The 20,097-nt window shown below is 44.9% G+C and overlaps 1 long non-coding RNA gene across 1 annotated transcript in view; it reads left to right on the top strand.

The window, feature by feature from the left end:
* Positions 1-4,414: 4,414 nt before the first annotated feature.
* LOC144165120 (uncharacterized) overlaps positions 4,415-20,097 on the top strand; it is a 35,843-nt gene continuing 20,160 nt past the window's right edge. The window contains exons 1-3 of the long non-coding RNA XR_013321373.1: positions 4,415-4,495; positions 5,188-5,258; positions 16,463-16,564. This is a non-coding gene — a long non-coding RNA (uncharacterized LOC144165120). The remainder of the gene's footprint in view (positions 4,496-5,187; positions 5,259-16,462; positions 16,565-20,097) is intronic.

The raw sequence follows: 20,097 nt of genomic DNA, 5'->3' as shown, positions 1-20,097 counted from the left end.
CGTCGTAATCTTTGCGCATCCCGGAATAAAACACTTTTGTGTTAAAAAAATAGGTCACACAAATAGCACAACAAGAGCCTGCTCGGCGAAAAGAAAACTACCACATTCGAACTGCGGTTGATCGCATCTCTTCAAGAAAGAAACCCATGGCGTAGTAAATGTGACAGGCGCCATACCCGGCAGTTTTGGATTATATGAGAAGTCGTTGTGTTTAGCTTCATTTGCAGTGTGGTTGAGCGTACTTGAGTTTTGGAGTATATAATAAGTCGTTGTGTTTAGCTTCATTTGCAGTGTGGTTGAGCGTACTTGAGATAGCCACAAGGGATGTGTCCGTGTTGCACTCCAGGAGCGTCATACCTTGTTAACGATTACACCATACGGGTACTTGCCACTTTATTGCGCATTATCAAAACGTACCCGAACCTTCATTGTAGGAATGAGTAACTGTAAGAATAATCGAAGCATTCTATAGGAAAAGCTGTCTGGGCTAGTAAAATTAAATTTAAACATCAAATTTTGCGGCCTAATACGCCGAAAAAGCAGCTGAGCTATAATGCTCGCGAAAGTGGATGTCCAAGGAATAATTTTGACCACTAGGGGATCCGTAATCTGCTTCGAAATATCGACACGCAGGCATTTTCGCTTTTACCGTCTATGTGAAAAGCAGATAGCATGAACAGGTTCGCACCCGCATTCTTAGTCTGAGCAGCAGAACTGCTTAGCCCCTACTTCTCCGCAGAGGGTGGGGTGGTGAGCCTGTGAGGAATACATCTTTAAGCCAATAAGATTGCTTTTTATGAGATTGCTTGTTTCAGGGCTATAATCTGGCTGGGGGGCCGTACGTTTTTTAGATTGATAAATAGGGTCATTGCGCACGACCAGCTGTATGTCTTGCCAGGATCGGTTCAGAGATGCACGCCTTCCAACTACCTTGCACATATAGCGGCACTTGCGTCTAGGATTGCCAAAGCATTACAGTTTTTTTCAAGCTACGTAATCCCCTAGGTCAGCGATTAAGGCAGTGTTGCGTATGTCCTCCTTTGTTGTGACTGTGTTTTTATCTCGGGAGGGTTATATTTCTAGTGGGTTGATATTCGAGTCGCAAGAAAGGCCGTGTTGATAGCCGGTTTTTATGGTAGCTGCAGCCAACGCCTGCCTCTTTGATCGCAGTGCAGCATTTTTCGTAGCCTCTTTTTCAGAAACATACTATCGTGACAAATTGCAATAAGAACAACGGAGCGCATGGCCTTCAGTACATACCGCGCATCCTGGCGACGGGGAGCGTATTGGCAGTGCCAACAACTTAGGAGAGTGTGTGCCCAACGTTGATATTTGAAACGCCGTCGTTCGATGTGTTAGCGTTTTGGTTTGCCTTCTCACCACGTCAGGCGCCTGTTCACGCAAGCGTTTTCTTTGTTGCTCCGATGAGTGAAAACGAAACACGGAGCGTTATTCTGTTATTTTTTAATATTTTGCTAAGCGCCCAACGAGCGATGGAATCACGATGATCTTTCGATATCAAGGTTGGTCACAAACTCTCGTAACTTGTTAGCACTGCGCGTATGCGGCCCGTCGCCAGGAACCACAGCATGTACTGAAAGCTACGCGCTCTGTTGTTCTTATTTCAATTTATCACGATAGTACTTCCGTTCATGAATACATTTTACAGTGTCTGCTGACGTACACAATTAGGTACACCACTTTAGGGAGAGCACAGCCATGCATAAACGTGCACAGTGGAGCGGTTGCCGCTTTATCTTTATCATCATTATCGTTTTTCTATTGCGTCTTTCTTTGTGTTACTATGACAGATGATTTGCCAATTGCCCTTATTTGTTAACACATAGAGCCCTTTCGGCTGCGCAGACCTTGCTGCCTTTCATGCTGCAATTACATGTGCAGGAAGCCGGCGGTGGAATTGGGCCCTCCTGTTATCGCCCGTATCATCTGTTTTCAATTGCGGAGTTTGCTTTCCTTCTCTCTCTTTTATGACAAACACCTGGTCGACTAGCCAGGCACATATACACCCTTAAGGGAATTCACGATGGTAATTTCGTAATTATCACGCTCAAAATATTTCTTCAGCCCATCAGTGGGGCGACTGCAACATTCCACTGTCATTTTCATTGTCCTTCCTTTCCAAGTTAGCTGGTAGGAGGCTCCTAAAAAAGGATGTCACTCTCTCTCTTTCTTTTTTTGTAGTCTAGTTCTATTTTTCTTCTTTTCTTCCTCGCATTGCGTCAACCAGCGAATGTGGTTGATTTCCTCTTTTCTTTTGTTTTGTTCTTCTTCGCCCTTGTAACCCATAGATATTCTCATAGCCACGACGCATTCACTGAGTCCACTGAAATAGAAACGAGCGAACCACTGAATCCGAATCTTGGCGATGGTGAGAGGGATGCGTATTGGAGACACCCAGACCCACACATTTTACTTTTACTTGCTGTTTTACCGTTTGCACTGCCGGTCACTTTTTATAACAGCTTCGAATCACTCCGATACCGGACGCCGCATTTTATTTCTTAACGGTTTCATTTATTTCGCACTTAAGAAAAAACATACGAAATTGCTCGGATTCGTTTACTTCTAAAATACCGCCACACAGAGGTTACGGAGTGCATACGAGTTTATTTTTCTCCTGATTGGGTAGCAGTTATAAAAGGTCATTGGGATGAAGTTATAAGAAATCTGAAACCCGAGTTTTACACTGGCACGCATAGACGGCCCTCCGATTTTCCTCACGTGGAAGGTATTTATCCTGGACTTGACTATCACAACCTGTAAAACTTGACTGCGACAACATAATTAAGAAATATATATTTGGCTCGTAAAATTTTAAAGTGTTCTTACTGGGCAGCTGTGCCAAAGTTTATTGCGGCATAGATTTACAAAAAAGGAGTAACAGCTGCTCTCCGTAAACATACGTTATTGAAGCCGTCAGTATATTCACAACCAAAGGTAGTTTTGTACCCTAAGAACTTCACTGTGTTGTAACGAATATTATTAGTTAAATGGTCGTAATCGTGATTGCGAGTACTCTTAGCAACCGGTCTTTGTGTGATAGTTAGAGGAAAGGTTCTGATAAAAGAAAAGCCACGGCCCTCCTTTTTAACAAACCCTTCCCGTCGATGCCCATGTTACTACCGCAGACCGGTATTTTGTTAGGTTTCAACTTTACTGTGAGTAACTCTGTCATCTAAACAAAACTTGGAGTCATAATAGACTCGTATCTGCAGCGAATTGTCCGAACATTTGCGAGTAAAACATATGCAAAACAAAAATTCTAGCCATTTTCTGCAAATCATTCGCAGCAAATTTGGTCTCGACAAACAGCGTTGTGGCTCGGGGCGTTTTCTCGCGGGGGAGCAATATTCGCGGAGCCTCAAACGTATAAAGAACCTGCGAAGCTACTACATTTAAATTCTTAGCACTTGACAGAAAAAAACACACAAAAAAACCCACACAAATCACCAGAGTATTGTTTTTCAACTTAGGGAAACGTAAAATTGCAGTGGCATCTTACACGTACACCAGAATAACTTTAAAGATATAATTTATTTAGAAATTGACGATAAAACAACTTATAATTCAAATTATTCCTACTATCCTTTCGTGTTCCTCGCTGGCAGCGAACAAAAGAAGCGTTCATTAAATTGTGTTACTATTTTCTGGATTTTGATGTCGTAAACGCATTGATGGCAAAACAGCGCTTAAAAGGGTTTGGGATCATTTCGTGGTCATTATAACATTAACCCGTTGCATTGGGGCAGAAAAACGAGATGATAGAATGAGGCATTTTCTGCTTTGGCCGGACGGGAACGAAATTTTGTTGGCGCCCTTTTGCCGCACAAATCTTAAATTAAACGGTTTTTAGAAGAATCGTTGTAACTGCAAGACCTGCCACCGGTACAGTCTTTCGTACTCTTAACACGTAGAAATTTAAATATTTACGTCAACTCCTCTCTTTTCTTCTAAAGCGCCTTGTTGTATACATGTATCCACCTTAAATATAATATAAACATTGTCACTGCGCTGTATTCAAGACGAAATATGCGTTGAATTTCGTGCGTCCGCGTCCGTGTTAGTAATCGTTCAACCAAGGCTAATTCCCATGCATCTAGAAATGCTATGCGTTTAAATATAGGTCCATTGCACCAATTGTGGTTTTTTGTAAGGCCAAAATGTTTGAAAAAGTATTTTATTCGCTTTCCTTGAAATTCCTCCTCTTACCAATGGATGTTGTGTTGAGTAGTAAGCATGGTTTCTCGTCACTTGCTTCTTTCAGTCTTCAGCTTAAACGCACTGAACAATTGAAAGTGTCTCAACAACAAAGAGGTGTTGTCAAAATCAAGGTTGGCGTCCTTGAAAAACCAGCTGTGTGCTGTGCCTGCAATAAAAATCTAAAAGGCACACAGGGGTTTACGAAGAGGACAGAAACGCGTTACGCACGCAATGTACGCATTGACGGTACTGTTAGCTTTCATCCTCCCTACCGGTAAGTCAAAGAGTTTTTACGCACGCAATGTACGCATTCACCGTACTGTGAGGTGTCATCCTCACTAATCGTAAGTCAAAGCTTTCCCGTACTAGGAAGCATGAGTTTTGTAAAATAAAAGTATGAGTGAAAGCCATGAAAACCAGAAGTAACTTTATTGCATTCATATTTTTGCCATCTTTAGGGGTACCTATTATTTTAAAACATCAGATTTCCTTGAGTGAGACCAGAGAAAAATAGATTTTCGTGTTATTCATGTCTTGAAATCAATATGAATGAGAACAAAGCTATGCTGCAGTTGTCGCCCAGTAAATAAATAAATATCAGCACCATTCGCAAATTTTAATGACAATATTGAACCCTCTCGCTCCATGCAAACACAGAAAGTTTATTTCCAACTTAACATCTCATTCTTTTCCTAGTAATGTTCTCTACCCATTCACAACCTTGAGTTCAACAACGACTGTCTTGACACTGAGCCCTAGCTATAGTGCGTGTTTTGTACATTTTAGTATTATTGCGCTGCTCTATTCCTAGATTGATGGTCATTTTATTTTGCAGCTTGTACATTCGTCTTTAGATTGGACTGCCGGTCTTGGCTTTAATCCTGATTCTATTTACTATTCGCTGGACATTAAAGTTTTTTTTTCTGTGCTCTAATAACACAGCCTAATATGACAGAAATCTTACAGCCACTCTTTCGGAAACCAAGGCCGACCATGAAGCGCCATGGATCTGCTACCGTTTGGTTCCACGCGCCATAGTAAGTGTCATGATCAGCACCATTATTAGAGTACCTGTTTATAAGCTCAAAGAGCCTCAGACGACTTTCTCACCGCAGCGGTGCGGAACGCGAGAGGAGTAGTGCATTTTAAAGATTAATAAAAATAATGTCCATTTATAATTTGGGTTCTGCTTGTGCGGTTTCATCGTTCCTATTGATCATCTAACTCAGTACGTCAAAACAGCTGTCCTGTCCACCGGCCCGGCACGTGGCGTCGCCATTTTTATAATCTCCTGTTTCGTGTTATGCCACGGTGTGCCCAGAAAGCTGATTAGGAACAGAGGGCGAGTATTTCTTTCTGACGTTCTTGAAGCCCTCCTCCAGGAATGTCATGCTTTCGGCAGAACAACAACTTCTTACTACCCACACACACAAAAAAACGGACTAAAAGAAAGATTCAAGCGCGCCTTTGGCGTTTCGTACGTATCATTGGAGAACACATACCGGGACATGGTCTTATCTTTGCTCGCGTGTGCATCATATAACATAGCGATGCCCGCGACCACAGACTTCTCACCGTTTCTGCCCCTTCGTCACCGTCTTGCCCTACCACCGAGACACCTGTGAATGTGCTTCGGCAAAATAGTTGACTATCCTGGCGCTTAAAGAGAGGAAATGGCACGAAGATCGTCGTGAGGCTTTAAACGATGAGAGTACACAATTCACGACCACGGCGCGAATATAGCATGTTGCAGTGACTGGTTTGCTGAGCCAGTTAACTGGCAATAGTTATTCAATTATCATATATTAGCCGTGTTCTTTAGCAACCAATTTCGCCGAAAAACAGGGAGTATAGCATTAAATCCTAAGCCACGCAAGGGAGCCAGGATCAAACAGTGCCGTGGTGGTGTTGCAACGTGCAGGCTTCCGGCAGCCTAGTTTTCTGAAGTAAAAGGACAATTATAGCTGTAGGGTGGCAACACTAGAGAAAAGACGAAGTCCAGAGATGGGGGGTGTGTTCTTTCAGAGCAAACTATTGTTCCGAACCAAGCAGTCGCGACCTTCCCTCTTGCGCCTGTGCCTTCCCGTGAGCTTAAACCACGATTTATGACCCAATGCGGCAAGTAAGCCATTGTATCATACATGATCCGCAAACGTAGCAGGCTCTTAAGGGGCATCAATAAATCTCCGTGTAGGCTGTCAGGTCTTCAAGATATCATTCTACATTTTGAGCACTGTTTGGTTTAGTTTTTTCGACAAGTTATTTTTGTCGTGTGCTTTATTGTTTGTTATCCATGAAACGCCACTTGTTACCTAAGTTTCACAAAAGCTATTTGCATATATTTGCATATATGCCTTCCTTTTTGTAAGCGCATTCTTCGTAGTGCGCTGTATTCTGCTAATTTATTGACTCTAGCTGCGTACAACTTCCCACTTGCAGCTATTTCCCAGTTCCCAGTGACGATGTTTAGGTAATTAGCACCTTGTTTCTGTACGTGCTTGATATTTTATGTTTTTGTGAGCTGTACGGATGGCCTATTGTCTATAATGTACAACCTCCTAGTACTTGCCCAATTAGGTAAAGCTAATTAGAAATCCGCTCGATTCATCGAATGGACACAAGCTGGGGGCTCATTCGACTGTTGACTCTGCTGTGGTAGATTTGTCTGTTCGTCTTTTCCCAAATTGATTATCTTGTGTTTGAGCATCCGATATGATGTGGGTGCTGCACCCTTTCCGCGGTGCGGCACCTAAACGAGGTATCATAGACTTTTCCTTTTCTAGCCCGTACAGTGGCTGCCGACATGCCACTGTGGGTGATTAAAGAAATGACGGGGGTGGCGGTGGCTGAGGCGGCTGTGGTGGCATATTCCGTTGTTTTCTCGGCCCTCTTTTCAGTATCCCGACTTTTGCATTACGTGCCCCAAATGTGTCTGTGGCACCGTAGCCTGTTTACGTTTGCCGGCGCCTGTGAAACTCTGATTGCTAACACCCTGCTCCTCTCTTTTACGGGAAGTTCTTCTCGTTCTCCGTGAAATAAAAGACGGACAAAAGACCTTCTTTGTTTCATTTTTTTGTTTTCCGTTTTTTCTGTACCTTTTGAAAGCATGCTTCCATGTGCTTGCAGCTCTACCATATCGAACTTTATATACACGGTTGTCAAACCCTTTACTACAGTGGAGAAAGGTTCGGCCCATCCGAAATACTGTATTAATGCTGATGGCATCGTTTATTTTGTTATCTAATCCGGACAAACCATCTGGCCCACCTACGCCATGTAGGGTGTGAGCGACAGAGCCTGGTATTCATCATAAATCAAAGACGACAAAATGTGACGTTTTCTTAGGTACCTGAATTTATTATATCTCTAGGTACCAGTATTTCTACTGCTATTCTTGCATGGCTGTAGGCTATATGCCTACAGTCCGTCTTTGAGTTATAAGAGATACAATGCATGTGGTCACCGCATGAGTTTTCACACCACGAGTAGCTAGCTCAGCAGAGTTGTTTTACAGCTTCGGTGACAACGGGGGGCAACGTTCTGACGTGACGAACTTGCGCTAGGCCCACCAAGCTCTGAACCTCAGTGGAAGCTTTTTGAGCTACGGCAAAAGTTCAGAGCCGTTCGGTTCTGTGAAAATGCAATCCAGCGAAGCTTCAGCTATTGCGGGTATCACTATTGCGGAGTTTTGCTATTGTTTATTTATATATTATCGTTATTGGCTTAGATCAGCGTTCGAAGTGGCCAAGGTAACCTTCATAAATGAGAGATTCGCAGCTCCTCGATGAGGTGGACGCTCTGTGGCAGCGGCGGCACGTTGTTTTGGCGCCAAATTGAGCTGACGCGCTTGCCAAAGCCCCCTTTTTTCCCGTCTTCCTTCTCTAAACAAATGACACGCGCTCGGCCTATAGCGAGCTAAAAGTGAAGTGGCTGATAACGGTGCTTGCGCCATTTTAGGCTATAGCGCAGTTTGTGAAAGAGGCGGCGCTAGTGGCAAGGGGTACATAACTTGTTAAACAGGTAACAATGGTGGCAAGGAGGAGATTAGAAGCAGTGACAAGAAAATTTTCGCTGCAAAAAGGAAAACAGTGATCCTAGCATTTTACAGTTATGCTGTAAAAATGATTTACGAAATCAATAAAATTTTACTAGTACAAGTGAATGGTGGACTTTCTTATCATGTCCAGCTTCTAAATTTATCAGATAGTCTATGCCATTTTCTAACGGTAGCCAGATGACCTCCTATTCTACGCCAGGTGCACCTTCAAATCGCGTATTTGAAGGAGCCATGCATGAATGGTAATGATAAAAATTCTATTAGACATATGAGCAGTCCCCGTGATATCGAAGGTGTGAAAGGTTAAGCCGTTATTTCTTGCGCCACCATCTTTTACAGCTCATGTTGATGTAGACAGTTTAGTACAGTTGAATGTGGTTATAACGAACACTTATACGGCGAATTATCGGCTATAGCGAACTGCATACGCTCAAACCTGAACGTAGCCAACCTCCATGTAACAGATTCCTGGATTTAACGAAGTTTTTCAATTCCCCATTTCCTCCTTCATTGAAGCCAATGTACTTGCGACCTCTACGTAAGGATGGAGTTGCGACGGTTACCCTGGATGAAACGAATTTGCTACGCTGATGAGTCAAGGCTTCTTGCCTTTTTTCTGAAAGTCGGCTGGCGAAATGCACTAATTTAACGAATTTCGCCCGCACCATAATCTCTCGTGCGTTCACAGATGCGAGTGCGGTGTCGGTTAGGTGCTAGGCCTGCCTGTCGGCGTGTAGTCGCGTGTGTCCCCTGATATCTATGGGTTCGTGGATGATTGCCGCTGCCTGAATAAGAAACAAATTGAATTTTCAAGACAAGCTCGCAATTTTAAATGCCGCCTCCGCCGGCGAGAAAGAAGAACGTCACCCCGTGGTACACTGTCCCAGCTAGCAATTCTGGAGACAACTTAGACTGCAGAAAACATCACGAAGTTCACAAAAAGGCGCCCTTTCAGCATAAGTTTGGTTCTGGAAAAGCGTCAAGGCAGCGAAAAGTATCAAAAAGAAGAAGTGATACTTAGTTAGCTTTTGTGAATTCGAGGGCCGTGTAGTAGCATCAAGCGCAAATCCCGCCTTTTTTCAGTGTGAAATATATCTTTTAACAAGGGTGAGTTCAGCATCACTGAAGCCTAGCATATTGGTTTCGCTTCTGCTTCATTCCCGCGAGTTTTTCTCCATACCTGCATGTGACGGAAACCTGGATGTAGCGAAAAATGCGATTTTTCGACAACTTCGTGATATCCATGTTCGTGATATCCAACTGTACAAATTTTCGTTGGTCACGCTTAATTTCAGTGGCACTTGTTTTTTTATAACGCAAGGGTAACCGTGACAGCCGCGCGCCTTATCGGATATAAGGAAGAAATATGTGACGAGTACGAGTATTTTTTTATTTAATTTCTTTATTTTCCTCAAGGGTCCCTAACATAAGGAACATTACATGATGGGTGGGTATACAAGGCATTTGTAAAGGCAAAATTGGATGTGCAACACAATAAAACAACAAAAATGTTAGATATAGCTGAAGCGGCAGAAACAGACAACAAAAAAAAGAGGAAGGGGAAGGGGAACAGGTGCAGTTGTTTGTGGACTGTGGATGAAAACAATTTGCAGTTGCAAAAGAAACCACATAAAAGGTGCAAAACGTTGTCATTGTCAAGTACAATATATATATATATATATATATATATATATATATATATATATATATATATATATATCTAAGACAGACATTAGAATTGGCAGTCAAGACCACTCCCGACATGTCGTAGACGCTCGAGTCACGGCCCGGGGATTAAAAAGAAGGTCCCCTTCACCCCGAGTAGTCCGAGTGGCGCTGGCTACCACCCCCAAGCGCAGGAAACAAAAACACCTGAACATGAATACCCCAGAAAGTGGAGGCTAAAGCAGCCCCGCCGGTAGCGTAGTGGTTATCGCACCAGACCGGTATTCTGGAGGTCGTGGGTTCGGATCCCACCTGGCGGGCATCTTTTCTCCACTTTCTTATTTTGCAAATTCTTTATCTTGAGCTACTACATCCTCCCCTTTGCTTTCCGATGTCTTCTTGACTGCCAATTCTTATTTCTGTCTTATTTTCAACGAGCCCCTCATTTCCTATTCTGATTCGCTACCTGCATAGCGAGGGCCACTGTTCTGGCAGTCTTGGTGCCATAGGGAGCTTAAGAGGGTTCAACGCTGGTCGACCACTCCCGACATGTCGTAGACGCTCGAGTCACGGCCTGCGGTTTAAGAAGAAGGTCCCCTTCACCTCGAGTAGTCCGAGTGGCGCTGGCTACCACCCCCAAGCGCAGGAAATAAAAACGCTTGAACATAAATACCGCAGAAAGTGGAGGCTAAAGCAGCCCCGCCGGTAGCGTAGTGGTTATCGCACCAGACCGGTATTCTGGAGGTCGTGGGTTCAGATCCCACCTGGCGGGCAATTTTTCTCCACTTTCGTATTTTTAAAATTCTTTATCTTGAGCTACTACATCCTCCCCTTTGCTTTCCAATGTCTTCTTGACTGCCAATTCTTATTTCTGTCTTATTTTCAATGAGCCCATCATTTCCTATTCTCATTCGCTATATATATATATATACATAAATTATATATATATACATACATATACACATATATATATACGCATATATACACGCCGTACGAGGAAGATGACACCAGGTACAATTCTACAAGAAATATCATGGGAGGTCACAGGAAAAAAAATTTAAGCACGTTAGAAAGTTACCAGGCAATTTATTACGGTTCAATGATCGTCGTCAGGGCATTTTTAAAGGATTCTTCATCCTGAACGCTAACAATGGTATCTGGTAGGGCGTTTCATTCCTTAGCTGGCCGAATGAAGAAAGATTCTGCAAATGTGGTAGTTTTGGGGCTTTGGTAATGAACTTGCGTAGTGTTGCAACAACGATCAGAGAAATGGGGGCGTTGGGTGACGTAAATGCTCGGTGGGGATGCGTGATAGAATTTGTGGAATAATGCGAGTCGCGCAGTTTTTTGGCGGTGACTAAGAGGAATGAATGCGGCACGTTTCTTTAAGTCTGTTACACTGGTGAACGATGAGTAATCGAAAAAGGCGAATCTGGCTGCGCGGTTTTGGATGGCGTCTAGGTTTTGGATGAGTGGGGCGTATTATTGTGGTGAAAGCTAACATTTTTAAGTGGCTGGGAGCAAACTTCAGGGTTCGTTGAATATAACCTAAAAATCTTCCAGCTGTGCAAATGACGTGATTGATGTGGAGGGTCCAAGATAGGTCACTTGAGATATGTATGAGATATTTGAACGGCTGTTTTGAACGGCTGTTAGGTGTGCTTGTAAAACTACTTGTTCTTCATGACTAGCGATTGTTGCGTAAAGAACGCAATCGTCGGCGAATAATCTTATATTGTTAGAAATAAAGTGTGGAAGATCGTTGATGTAAATCAGAAAAAGCAGGGGGCCAAGTACTGTTCCCTGGGGAACACCGGAGAGGACGGGAGAGATTAGGGACCTAGCTGTATTTATGACGACGAACTGTTTTCTGTCAGTGAGAACGTTATTAATCCAAGACAAGACAAATGGGTCGGGGTTACGCAAAGAAAGTTTGGTCATCAGGCGATGGTGAGGAACTTTATCAAAAGCCTTTTCGAAGTCAAGAAATATGGCGTCAGTTTAGATATTCCGGTCAAGATTTGTGTGAAAGTCATGAATGAAGGCAGCAAGCTGCGTTTCACACAACAGGCCTCTACGAAAACCATTTTGGGAAGGGTGAATGAAGTTGTGCTGTTCGAGGTGATTATAGAGTTGGTAAATAAAATGTGCTCCATAATTTTATATGGGACACTTGTAAGCGATATTAGCCGGTACTTATATGGGGATAATTTGTTGCCATTTTTGAACAATGGAGTGATTTTACCGAGTTTCCAATCGCTCGGCACCTGTCCCTGCGAAAGTGATTGTGAGAAGAGCAGCTGATATGCTGCGCTAATTATCAATTGTGTATTCTTTAATATTTTGCTGTTTATGTTATCAATTCCAATTGCACATGAAAGTTTCATTTTCTAATTACGTTACTTATTCCACTTGGAGAAATTTCAATAGGTGACATTGACTCGCTCATGATAGATTCGGGGGTGTCTCCGAAGTTCGCACAAAAGCTATGTTCACGCGTCAAAACAGAACAAAAGGCATGGTTCAAGGCATTGGCCGAATCTACGTCACTGAGCGGTTTGTCATTCGCACTGGATAAGGTTATCGGCAAGATGTTTGTTGGGTTTATTGTTTGCCAGAATTTCCTAGGGCTATTTTTGCGCATGTCTGGTAGTGTTGTTCGAAAAATATCGCGTTTCGCGTTTTGAATGCTAATCGAAAGGCATTTTATGGACTCGGAATATTCTTTCCATAAGGACGGTTGGTTCTGTTTTTTGGCCCGTCTGAACAGGCATTTTTTCCGGTTTATCAGTTTTTTAATCGCGTTCTTAAACCAAGGGGCGACCCGCCGCGGTGGCTCAGTGGCTAAGGCGTTGCGCTGCTGAGCACGAGGTCGCGGGTTCGATTCCCGGCCGCGGCGGTCGCTTTTCTGATGGAGGCGAAAAGCAAAAACGCCCGTGTGTACGAGATTTCGGCGCACGATAAAGATCCCCAGGTGGTCAAAATTAATCCGGAGCCCTCCACTACGGCGCACCTCATCGCCTGCGTTGCGTCGGCGCGTTACACACTACAATCAATCAAACCAAGGGGCGGATGTTTTGTTTTTAATTTTTATGCTTGGTATATAAGCATCAGTTAGTTGGTTGAGTTTTTCAACTAGCAACTTCCAATTGTTTTCTATGGTGCGCTTGTTGAATCCCTGTTCATATGAAATGTAAAATTGTTCAAGTTCGATGTTAATTCTTTCATAATTGCCACGGCCGTAGAGTTTTATCTGCTTTGGTGTAGGCTTATTTTCTGGGAAGATAAAACTGAAAGAGGCAAGAAAATTTTGTGATCACTTATTTCTTTAAGGTAATGGAGAGAATGCAGGCTACTTGGATCCGACATTAGAAAACGGTCTAATATATTAGAGCTGTGTAATGTTTCTCTGGTGGCATGAGGTATTACTTGTGTTAGTTGGTAGTTTTCTAAACGGGCTAGGAATTCGCCGTATTCACCACTGCGAAGGGAAACGTTGTTTGACCATTTTATAGACGGATAATTGAAGTCCCCGGAAATTATAAACTTTGCACGGGGATACATTTTGTGCAGGCTGTCGAGGGTGTCGCTAAAATTGATGTTAAAGTTGGGCTCTGATTTGGGGGGACGGTAACACACACCTAGTATGATCAGCCCATGTGAACTTTCGCAAGCTACCCAAAGGGCTTCCACTAGACTCGTAATGCTAATAATAAAGTAACGGATTGTATGTTTAATAGCGATGAGCACGCCACCACCTCGACCCGATAAACGGTCCTGGCGATGCAATGTGAAATTGGTTAGGTATGAAAGAATTTCAGAATCTTTGATGTAAGGTGAAAACCATGTTTCTGTCAACATCACAACGTCACAATCAGATGATTGAATTATGGTGCATATTTCGTTGCGTTTCGGCATGATACTTCTTATGTTTGTGTAGAGAATAGAAAAGGTGACGTCATTTGTATGTTTGGTGGGGTGATTCTGGATATGGCGAGAGGGTGAGGTAATTGGCGATACATTTCCTGGGATGCGAAATTGCTAGCTGTCACGTGGAAAAATTTCTTTGACTTCTTTTCTGGTTGCATCATAGTGGTACGATTTTTTCCCTCTAACTACGTTCTTGTAACGAAGCTTGAAAGGGCCGCCGTGCTCACGTGCGAAACGTAGAAGCTCTCTCTGGGCAGTGCGGGTTGGAAAACAACAATCCTGAGCTACACTGTACGGCGTATCGTTCAGTTTGAAACCGTTAGATAAGACTGTTACTTTATTTTGAACTGGGAGAAGTTAAAAATTACTGGACGTGGTTTATCCGGTTGAATTTTTTCGATTCTGTGCGCTATTTCGATATCGTTCGGCACAAGGTTGATTCTGATGTGCTTCTTGAAAATGTCAGCAACAAACCCTTCACTGTCTGCCCAAGTTTCTTCTTCTTTTTGGGGGATTCCATAAAAAAGAAGATTACACCGACGTGACCTATCTTCGGCATCGTTCAGCCTGCCTTCCATGTTGGAGAGCTGGATTGTTGCGTCTGTTGATGATTTTGTTAAAGTTCCTACGCTGGAAAGAGGTTCCGGGATAGATTAGCACATTTCTTCAGATTTTGTGATACGAGTTGCAAGGTCTGTTAATGTTTCTTCGGTTGCTGAAAGTCGTTCATTTATCGTTTTCAGTGAGGAAAGAATTTGAGCCTGGCCTTCGTCTAGTTTTGTTAGAAGTGCATGGATAGTTTGGTCGGTTTGACTGTTTGTGCTACGCGTGGTAGGTCCTGGATTAACTTCTACATCACCTGATAATAGTAGCACTTTTAGTACAATGTTCGCACATGTAAAGATATTCATAACAAAGCACAAAAAATACTGTGGGCATGGCAGTTGTACCAAAAACCCTTGCTAGTTATTTTTTTTTTGCATAAAGGGAGTCGGACGAACGTACCTGCACAATAAATGCGAAGGGTGTCAATGGAATCCGCATGTCGGCACAGCTGTCAAGCCCACGAAGTGTCGGCTGCGGAGCGCTGTCTTTTATGCCCTGTCGGGCAGCTGATGTCGCTGAGGGTGGCGGTGTTGAAAATTCTAGGAGTACGGTGAGGGGGTCGATGCAGGGGCCATCTTTCGGTGTTGGTTCGAACGGTGCTGGAGCGTCATGCAGGAGAACGGGGCGTTTTCCGGATTGGCTGCTCCTGATAGCGTCAAAGGGCTCCACACGGCGTGCAGCAGCGAGCACCTGCGCAATAAATGCGAAGGGCGTGGAGGGAATCCGCATGTCGGCACAACTGTCAAGAAGCTGTCAAGGAGGTACTTGGAAAAACTTCCGGAGTCTGACACTGCCGAAGTAGAAAAGGCTCCTTTGTTCTGGACACTGCGAAAAACTTCATCCTGCCCAAAGATGTGAATACCCATCAAAGATCACATCGTTCATCGAAGGAAGTGAAACGCAGGGCTCTTTTATCAAATGAACTTTGTTGTGTTTGATTTTCCCGTTGCATGTTTTGGTTCATTCACCTTAAAATGCCAGAACAAGGAGGACAAGAGTTACCATGATTATTATAGGTTCGAAGATTTAAGTAATGCGTTTTTGTATCAAGGATTACAAATAATATCGGATATAACGACATAAATTACTGTCTCGATACTACTTCATTATAACGAGTTTCGACTGTACACACCACGGCATGTACCGAAACGATGAAATCGTTATAACGGTCGCATGGAACGTACCTCATTCATTGTATGCACAGTAATGACGTCGTCATTCAGTGCACACATGTAGCACGCATGTTCTCTCCAGAGCATTGCTACCTTTTCGCCTTGCAGCGTTTTTAAAGCGAAGCTTTCTTGGGCTGACTGATGGAGAGGTGGTAACCAAAACAGACTACAGGAATGCCACTTTTAATTAAGTGAGCACATGGCGGTAAGGAAACAAGAAAAACCGCTTCCTGCGGTCAGAATGGAACCTGGATCCCTGGCATTATAAATCCAACATGTATCCTAATGCGCCATTTTTTATTACATTGCACTATTCCGATACGGTGGAGGATGCATGGGGGCGGGGTGGTGCCCTGCGTTTTTATAAGGCATTCGTATGCCGTCGTCTGAGTTAAGACTTTGACTCTCAGGCGTTTTGTAGCTTGATCGTTGATGACTCGAGTTTGCCAGCTGCCCCTGCATTCCAACGCAGATCAAAGTTCACCAGGTGTGTACCTTCCGCCATTTTACCTTCACAGGTTGTACACCATGTTCGATTGTCCCACAGAGGCTGAAGTGATGCGTGCTATCCCTGTATTATGCATGACTCTAGCTTGGTGCATTATCAATAACTACAAGGAATATGTATAAATGTGGCTTGTCATGTTTCAGAAGAGGCGTAGTTTTTAAGGTGAGAGACTTTCCGAACAAGAGGTGCCTGCACGTTAGTACTTCATTACATGTAACAATGATGGCAACTCATATTTGACCAGCGAGTGTGCAATACGTGTTTTGAATGTAATAATAAGGACCACAACTGCGTTTATTCCAGACAGAAGTTACATCGCCTTGCCAGTTTCCATGTCTACTGCTAACACGGAACACATACCCCTGCATTGTTCTGCGTAAAGAAGAAGATGGAATGCCATGCAAGGTAGTCGTAACTGCGCTAATTTTTCTCTGTCTTAAAGGTTCAATGACGTTCTTTATCACTAAGGACATAACTATACAAACTAGCGTAAATTTGAAAAATGAATTTAGGTAGTAACACCTTAACAACTGCCAGTTTCTAGGCGTGTATTTTCTGGAGGCTCTTTGCTGGACTTACATTGTAACCAAGGTAAAATGCAATCCGCACACTTAACAAATTCAGTTTGCTGCTTTCTGGGAAACTAAAACTATAACTTTAACATTGCGCTGTTTATTCAAAGCTACGATCTTGTTTACTGCTTTTAGAGGGTTACATCAAAATCATATAGCCATAGCTATTGTTTCTGCAAGAACGACGTTCACGATTCATCCCAAACCTACCAAGTCGACACCACGTCTTCTATTTTAAAACCAGCTACATGAGCTGTTTTACAACAAGTGTAATCAACGCCTGGTCGAAATGGCAATAGTAAACTTAAAACAAGACTCAAAAATATTTCTTCAACATATCATTATACCGATCCGCATTATAGTCTCAGTCACACTACGTTTAAAAGTTAAGTACAGCATAGAACTGCTACAAAGGCAAATACCAGATCTTTTAAATATATATTTTTTTCCACTTGGTACCATGCACTGCTGTTTTTTTTTTGTTTTTGGAGGGTAAGTTAAACTTACTTCTCGCGCAATATTATTTTCTTGCGCCTCGCTTTTGTCATTTGATATTTTGTGTTTGTTTCTTTATTTGTAAAAATTTGCGCTGCTTTGCACTAGTGGCGAGAAGAGGGGGCAAACAGCGAAGCTGGTGGGCCCGCCTAGCTTATTCCGGATGGGCTGGGTTTATGCTTGACTATGATTGGAGATTTTGCTGCTCAGCCCAAAGGCGCGTGTTCGACCCCCGAAGCGGTGGCTGCTTTTTTGATGTAAGCACGAAACCAATATACATGATCTCTTTATGGCGCACGTCAGCCCGCTCTCTGAGCCCCATTATCTCTCTTTTTGCGCCAGTCTACCATCATTTCTGCCCCTAGTTCCCCAATAGAGTTGAGCCCGGCTGTGAAGATAGCGCTCGACGCGGCTGTAAGCTGGGCCTGACTTGAGATGAGCACTAGTGGGAGGTGAGCGCATGCCCTCCGCTGTTATATGACGAGCGCTGCTTTTGTTTTCCCCGTCACCGTCAGGAGGTGCAACGGGCGTCATTTTAACAGCGAAACTAAATATAAAATTGAAATTTTTTGTGTTCGCGGTTACAAATGCCAAGATATTGCCGAGCAGGTGCACGTGAGTGCGGGATTTTTGCGACCGGACGCCAGTCAGCAAAACCAAGAATATGCCGAGCGCTTTAGAGTGCGTGCCTCGGGACGACCAGCCAGCGTCCCCGATGTATAATTACCAAGTCAAGCACACCAACTTGGGGAGTTGGTCAAGATTGCGGCGACCGTCTGGCAGTTAAAAAATAAAACAAAAAGGCAAAGCATTCTTGTGAGCGTGCCTCGCGGTGACCGCCCAGCATTCACGACGACCGTTTGCCAGCCAAGTGTACCCATTTAGGGAGATTGGCCAAGATTGACAAAAAAATAAAACTACGGTGGTAGCCGTGACCATGCCAACATTTGCTCGGAACAAGAAAGACACGTCATACCGTACGCCCGTGCAAGGTTATGTCGAATGATTATCACTTAGAAAAAATGAAGGAAGCTCACACTTAAATACAATGATGAACTAAAGGTTGTTGGGGCACCGAAGAAGCCAATCGGCTACAATAGAGAGAGAGAGAGAATAACCTTTATTTCGTTCCAGCATGCGGGATTCCCACCGGCCGCGCAGGGCGCGGGGTTCACCCTATCTAGCAACCACCTTTACCTCGGTGGCACCCGGGCCTAGACCTCGGGGCTAGGTTGCCGGCCTCCTATTGCTACTCGGAGTGTCCCCCTTTCGCTTTTGGAGGGCCAGCGCAGCCTCGAGCTGCCGGACGGCCCGTAATTGTTCTTCGGGATGCCCCGACCCCACACAGTGTCTCACAGGCGGCGGCAGCACGCTGTCCGTCGCCCTTCTTTTGCCACACCCCCACAGCACATGGGCCAGCGTGGCCCTGTCCAGGTTGCACAGGCTACACGTGTCGTTTTCATAGAGTTCCGGACACATGTGTTTTGCCAACGCGGGGGTGAGAACGTTTTCAGTTTGTAGCTGCCTGAGTAGTACCCCCTCCCGCCGAGTGAGATCTCGGTGTGGTGGGGGGAATACCCGGCGGCGTTCGCGATACCATTCGAGGATTTCCCTGTAGCTGGTGAGTTGCTGGTTTTCGTCTTCCAGGCTCGTAGTCGTCTCCCTTGCAACACCGGCGGCATAGTTCGCCACTTCCCGGCACTTTGCGAGATCACGGGCCGCGGCGTTTGCCACCTCGTTGCAGTTCACTGTATGTTCGTACACGTCCCATACCGCATGGGCTGGGAACCATTTCAGTGTCACAGATGATGCTGGCACTGAGTCCCTTAATAAACTCGCAGCCGCCCCGCACACGGCTCCGCGCCCGAAATTTCGTATCGCGTTCTTACTGTCACTCAGTATCGTCCTGACTCCCCCGGTTTTCAGGGACAGAGCTATCGCGACCTCTTCGCCCTGGCCCGCACCAACGGCGCGGACACTGCACGCGTTGATCACCGTCTTTCTTGTCGCCGAAACCACCACTGCGACGAACGCCTTCTCCCCCGGGGTCCTGGCGGTGTCCACGAAGACCGTCCCGTCCTCGCTTCCGTGCAGTTTGAGCAGCGCCCTGGCTCTCGCTGCTCTTCTGGGTTCATCGTTCGTCGGGTCCATGTTACGGGGTAACGGGTACACGATCAGCTTTCTCAATGTTTGCTCGTCTATTGGTGTCGTGGTGTAGTCGCCATCCCTCGGGGACTTTAGGCCGACTCGCTCTAATATTCTTCTCCCAGCAGCCGTGTCTCCTAGGCGCGTTAGCTGGGCTGTGCGTTGGGCCTCGCTGATCTCCGAGAGCGTATTATGAACTCCCAGAGATAGCAAGGCCGACGTCTTCGTGCCATTGAGGAGGCCCAGGGCTCCGGTGTATGCCTTCCGGATGGCCGCATCGATGCGCGCCTCTTCTCTGGCAGTCCACTTGTGGAAGGCGCCTACGTACGCCGCGTGGCTGATGGCGAAAGCCTGCAGCAGTCGTACGAGGTTAGCCTCTCTGGCGCCACGAGCTCTAGTCGCAATTCTTCTTACTAGCCTCGTGGCGATGCCAATCTTTGTTACCACTTGGTTGGCTGCCGTGCCGTTGGTGCGGTGGGCGTCAATGTGCATCCCCAACACCCGGATCTTGTCCACGTGAGGGATGGGCATGCCGTCCCCGGTGCTGATTGTAATGTTTCGTTCCGCTTCTGCAGCGGCCTTTTTTTTGTTGTCTTCCCGGTGGGGGGATGATCATCAGTTGGGATTTCTGCGGAGCGCATTTCAGTCCGGTGCCCTCCAGTGTCTTCTCGATAGTATTTACAGCTTGCTGCAGGCCGGCTTCTATATCGCCGTCGCTGCCGCCCG

The sequence above is a fragment of the Haemaphysalis longicornis genome, unplaced genomic scaffold (genome assembly GCF_048455015.1).
Source record: "Haemaphysalis longicornis isolate Haplotype H1 unplaced genomic scaffold, Haemaphysalis longicornis Haplotype H1 scaffold_14, whole genome shotgun sequence".
NCBI classification, from domain to species: domain Eukaryota; kingdom Metazoa; phylum Arthropoda; class Arachnida; order Ixodida; family Ixodidae; genus Haemaphysalis; species Haemaphysalis longicornis.
Note: the sequence above shows the minus strand (reverse complement) of the source record. Positions and strands in the feature narration are given on the sequence as shown.